This window comes from Enoplosus armatus, chromosome 8, assembly GCF_043641665.1.
Source record: "Enoplosus armatus isolate fEnoArm2 chromosome 8, fEnoArm2.hap1, whole genome shotgun sequence".
Classification (NCBI taxonomy): domain Eukaryota; kingdom Metazoa; phylum Chordata; class Actinopteri; order Centrarchiformes; family Enoplosidae; genus Enoplosus; species Enoplosus armatus.
In genome coordinates, this window is record NC_092187.1 from 19,603,497 (window position 1) to 19,609,388 (window position 5,892).

A 5,892-nucleotide genomic window follows, 5' to 3' on the forward strand; every position below is an offset into this window, starting at 1 on the left:
TTTTGATTACATTTTAAGTCTTTGTATTTTTTATAAGCCTAAATTTTTATGAGCAACATATTTATTTCCCTAAAATGCCTTGAAAACTCATCCTTCCCCTTTCCAATATTTTAGGGACAAATAAGGACAAAGGTGTAAATGCATGACCTATCCTCTTTAGGGTTTCAACTTTCACATGATGTGCCCTTACAGGACGCTGTTCAGCGCAGGCCATGTGCTCATGTGTTCAACATTCAGATTAGGGCACCCTAATTTCCTAAAGTATTTTTAAAGTGTCTGGTATGGGTAATTGTGATTTACTGTCAGTCTCCATTAAAGTCAAGCATAAGGGTGAGGCCAGAGTGGTGAGGAAGAAAATAACCTACAGCAAGACACCACAGTGAGGGAGAAGGATTGGACACGAGTCGACCGCTGCTCATTTCACGTCCTTCGCCTCAACAGATGACGCTCACATTATGTCATTGTCTGCCAGAAAACACACAAACAAATACAAATCTCAGACAGAGAGAGATAAACATAATAGTATCCCTATCTAATGATGTTTAAGGGCAGAAATAGTGCATGGGTGGATCTTTTGGTGTTCCTTTCAGTCCTTTCAGTTCCTTCTAAAGGCTCAAACCTTTTTATTTTCAAGGCTGAGACATCGGAAACCAAACTAACAGCCTGGTTAAAGTTGTTAGTATTCATTAGCAGTGCAACTTCAACTCATTTTCAGGTTTTACAGAGATAAGATTTTCAGGCAGCAATTCCAATATACAAATAATATGAGCACACAGACCTCTCTTTCAGCCCGGGGGCGCTTCCATGTCATGGTAAGTCTTTTCAGCTTCTCCACAAAGCTGAACTATTATACCAAACCTATTTTTGCATACCTGTAGTTATTGTGTACTATATGCTGTGTTGTTCACAATAGCTTGACAAAAGGCAGGGGGAGCTCATCTTTAATTCAAGGCAGGCTCACACAGAGATAAATCCTCTTCCCACTTATAAGGGGGGGGGGGGGACTAGCCTCCAAGTATTCATCTCTCCATTCAGCAATTATTTAGCCTACCTGTATCGTCTGCAATTTCAGAGAAGGATTCAATTTCATGTTTCCGTTAGGCATTTAGGTGATGCTCTTACCCAGAGCGACACCGAGTTGCTTAAACTGATCCTCTTCCACAGTGCCAGCGCTCCAGCCCACGACATATGGCCGATACGCTTGTCACGTTCATTTCCAAACAGTCACATCAGGTTCCCAGCAGGTCACACCCTATTTCAAATTATCTCACCTGGAAACTTAACATTTCGTTATATTCTGTTTTCGTGATGCAGTGTGATTCAATTAGAGAACCATTTTCAGCCCTCTGATTTAATTTACTCTCCCACATTTGTCAGCATGAATATCCGTAAAAACTTCCCTGCAAAAACACAAAATGTCAGCTGAGTGCCTCAACATCGGTCTGACATAACTTGATATAACCCAGTGCAACAGACACTGTGCCGGTGTCATTGTAAATCTGTCTATGTTTGCTTTGTGTGATCAAGTTGTTATTCCTTTGTGAGGACCTAACGGCATGAAAGGCCCGGTGTTCTCTGCATGAATCATTTAGATGAAAGCCTGAGGAGGAGGGGGGAAAGGAGCATGAGGCACCTGATGTCAACTTTAATTAGAATCCAGTTTAGTCCGCGTTACCTTGACTTTGAAATCCCAGAATCCTGCAGGGCCAGTGGAGACAGTTCTCGGTTACAGGATGTGATTAGACTGGGTAATCTTGCCGATTGCTTCATGCCACAGAAAACAACTGCAAAGAGGAGTTAGTAACTTTTACCTCATTAAGTACTTACGTACACTGTATATGTGTGTACCTTGCAGTTTCTTGTATGTGCAGTCTATCGTTCGCAACAGCCATGCAGTTAATGTTATACACTACTAATAAAAAGGCATCTCAAGCATTGATCTTCTCTCAAGCATCTAATTATCGGTGTGTGGGGATTTTGTCTTGATTGGAGTTATTTCACACTTAACACCTTATCATCATACCCTGTTGCTTTAAGTTGCACTTTGATATTCATGGAAACAGAGCAGCGACTTCCAAGTGCAGAGAATGGAGCATGACTAGACTGTCTGAGTGTTTTGAATGAAATGTGTCTTCAGAACAAACCCATGGGAGCCTCAATTCCCAGGACGTCCCTGGTGCATCATAAAAAGAAGTCAGGGCACATCATCATCACTTGTGTCTTATTTCTCACTGTTCTGCAGCTTGATGTGAGACATCAGAGCCTACAGCAGCAGCCCAGAGAGCCACTCCGAAGACTGACAGAAAATGAGATGCTGCTTGCTGCCATCTTGCACATATTATGCCCATTTAGTGATCCCATGTTGGACAGAAAACATTATTTCAAATGCTCGTTCAAATTGCGATAGCCTGAAGCAAATAAACCAAGACCTAAATAGCATTTTCGTGTATTCATACAGCCATGTATAGACACACGGTGTAATTTCAGCACAATGGATGACGGACAGTGTGCTATAATTTGGCATCTGTGTTTATGCAGGCACCATCCACAGCACAGATGGAGCCAACAGACAACACATGCAAGGGCAGAAACACAGCGGGGAAACACTGAATACATACCATTCAGATGCCTATTAATTCACGATTGATTGCTGATACAACCACACCTGGATTTACAGTACGATGTCCTCCTTCTCATTACAGCTAAACGTGGTTGTCTCTCCTCATTAAAGTTCTTAATTGAGTCAAATTCACATTCGTAATCACACTCTGAATCGTAATGAATGGGGGTGACAACTGCTGGGAAGTCAGTTGACTCTAGTTGCCGTGCAAATAAGATTAGCATGTGTTTCAATGAGAGCCAAAGCCTCGCCCCACTTCCAGGTTAGCTTCTGTTTCACTTGCTCTTGCACTGTATTTTTGCACAGTGGATTTCTTTTCATAAGTCTTTCTAAAAAGCTGAAACTTATGCTGGGTTTGGGGAATTTATATTAGCCCCATTTGTGACCTCAGCTCTCCATACGTCACTCTAATTCTGTCCCACAAACTTATGGTCAAATTGTTATTTTTTTCCTGTTATACAGCAGCAGGTTGTATCTTCAGAGGTATTTTCGTGACCCCACAGATTTCTACCGCCCGCCCATAACGATGAAATATTTTCCCGGGGGTGAAAATCAAAGTTTAAATCCAATATCACTGTGGTGGCTCGTGCAATGGACTTAGCGCATGTTCCAGAGAAGAAGAAGAGCAGGGCGGAGCCACACAGTATTGGATTCAAAGACTGGTTTCCCATCTGTAAGATCACGAAAATGCAGGAATTGAGGAAGCAGCATGCTAACAGGTAAAACATAACGTGTCAACTTTCCACCTAAGGTTTGCATGGGGAATGCCATGTGACCGAATCATGGAGTAATGTGACAAACTGAGGTAAAAATGGGACAAGGATTTTGAGAGACTCATTGGAGCTGTCATTGTTGAATGCTGCCAAAAATAATCACTGTTTAATCTTGAAAATGACAAGGTGCTCAAATTTCACTTGCAGGTACAATGGCAGATACCAATATCACATCATATCAGAGAAACCGATAAAAGAAATGCATAAATAAGTCTAATGAAGCAAAGGCTCTCATTGTTGAGGTTGGCAGACCATAGTATTAATTGACAAAATTATTTTATGAAAAAAAAAAAAAAATGTATCTCATGGATGGGAGAATTGAGGTATTTGAGTGAACAGACCCATGGACAGTGCCTTTAAACAAAGCTGAATATAAGTGGAAATAAATTAAACAAGTGGAAGGTCCACGAAAAACTTTCATTTTTCCAGAAGATGGATGACACCCCGCACAGCACCAGCAGTCCCCCAGAGTTCCTCCCGGAATAACTACCTGGGGGCAGAGGCTGTGAAAGCAATGGCCAGTATCCCACTGTGATACTGCATCAAAGTGTTGTAAATACAAGCACGAGTCCTGTTACCCATTCATCTCTGTGTGTAATCGTTCTTAGCTTTATATACCTGTGTGTACAGAGAGCAAGAGTAACTCCAGTTAATAACCTGCGTGTCAGACTTAAAGACACAAGTCTGAAGGGGGTGATTGAAATGTTTTTGGTTGATATGATTATGATTAAAGGAATAGTTTGACATTTTTGGGAAGTTATTAACTATTATTTGTTTTATTGCCGAGAGGTATAGAAGAGAGAAGATCGATATTTCTTTCTCACCTGTGTAGTAAATATGTAGCTTAGCTTAGCATAAAGACTGGAAACTAGCCTTGCTCTGCCCAAAGATAAGAAAGTCCACTTATCGAACTCTAAAACTCACTAATTAACATGTTATATCTTGTTTGTTCAATCCATACAAGAAATATAATCATGAATTCACATCCAGGCTAGCCTCTTTTCCACTACCTTCTGTAACTCAATGAAATCTCTCCTTCAACATTTCTTTCATTGGTCTTTCTGAGTTTTTACATCAAATTTATGTCAAATTATCCATTAGAGGTGCTGGTTGGCAGATTTTGATACCTTTGGAAAGAGCCAGGCTAGCTGTTTCCCCCTGTTTCCAGTCTTAATGCTAAGCTAAGCTAACAGTTGCCTGGTTCCAATGTCATATTTACCGTCCAGACACGAGAGTGGTATTAATCTTCTCGTGTAGCTCTTGGCAAGAAAGCAAACATTTCCTAAAATGTCAAACACTTCTCTTAAAGCAGAGGTTTGCCTACTTTAGCACCAAACTGTATTATTTGCGATTACTATGATTGAAAGCTGGTAACTGCCACCGGTGAGGCCAGTAGCAAGGATGCACTCACATTAGATACAGGAGCAATGACTTTAATGAAACTTCAACACATTTCAATAGATGGCTTCATATGTACAATATCATTATATGAATGACTTGACACAAATAAGGCATTTCAAGTATCGAAAACAACCAAACTGGCATCACATTTTTGGTGAATCAATCAGTTTCAGGGTAGCTGACACGTTACCAAGTTCGACTGGTAAAGCCATTTAAGAGGTGATCAAAGGCATACAAGTACCATACAAACAAATGGTAAAATGTACAGAATCAAGACACACAAGCTGTATTTGTCAAACATCTCCCCCACAATGCATCTGTTTCATCTTAACATCACACCCTTGAACTCATCAAACTTTGGCTGTGTTGGGATTTGTGGGCAACAAGAGGGAAGATCAAGACTGCATTCAGGGACTTGAATGATCGTTTTTTCACCACCACCATAAATAAAGTTCATGTACACAAGAAAGGACAAATAATTTATATACAATATTTTTCTTCTTACAATATTAAAAAAAAAAAGAAAAACCTGAGGGCTGTCAACTACTGTATTTGCTCATCCCATGTCCTTTGATGTATTCCTCTCCTGTTCGGTGCTTTGTAGTGAACTTTTACTGATGTCTGAGGAGGGACGTCAGATGCTCTCCAGATATTAAATCCAAATGCCCAGACATTCATGTTCCATCTCAAAGTTGGAAAGACATGATGAAAATATATTCATTACAAGGTTATGATGAAGTTCCCCGCAGGCAGCTTGGAGCGTCAGTATTTTCAGTAGCCTTGAGCAGGATGTGCTTTATGTATTCTACATCTTTTTACACTTTAATCTGAGAAGTGTTCACATTTCTTAAAGCAACAATAGCATCATTGTCTTTGTGATAATTGGTCCTGTGACAGTGCTGAAATGAGAAGGAAAGACATATTTAGGGTGATGTAAATATCACAGACATTAACAAGAATTGTGTGTTTTGCCCTTTACAAAGCTGAGCAATTAAATCCGTGGAGAGAAATTAATTAGCATAGCAGTGTTCCAGTATAAATGAAGAGGCTGACCTGCAGATTAACCTTTGCACCGGAGGCGTTCCCTCGCATCCTTTC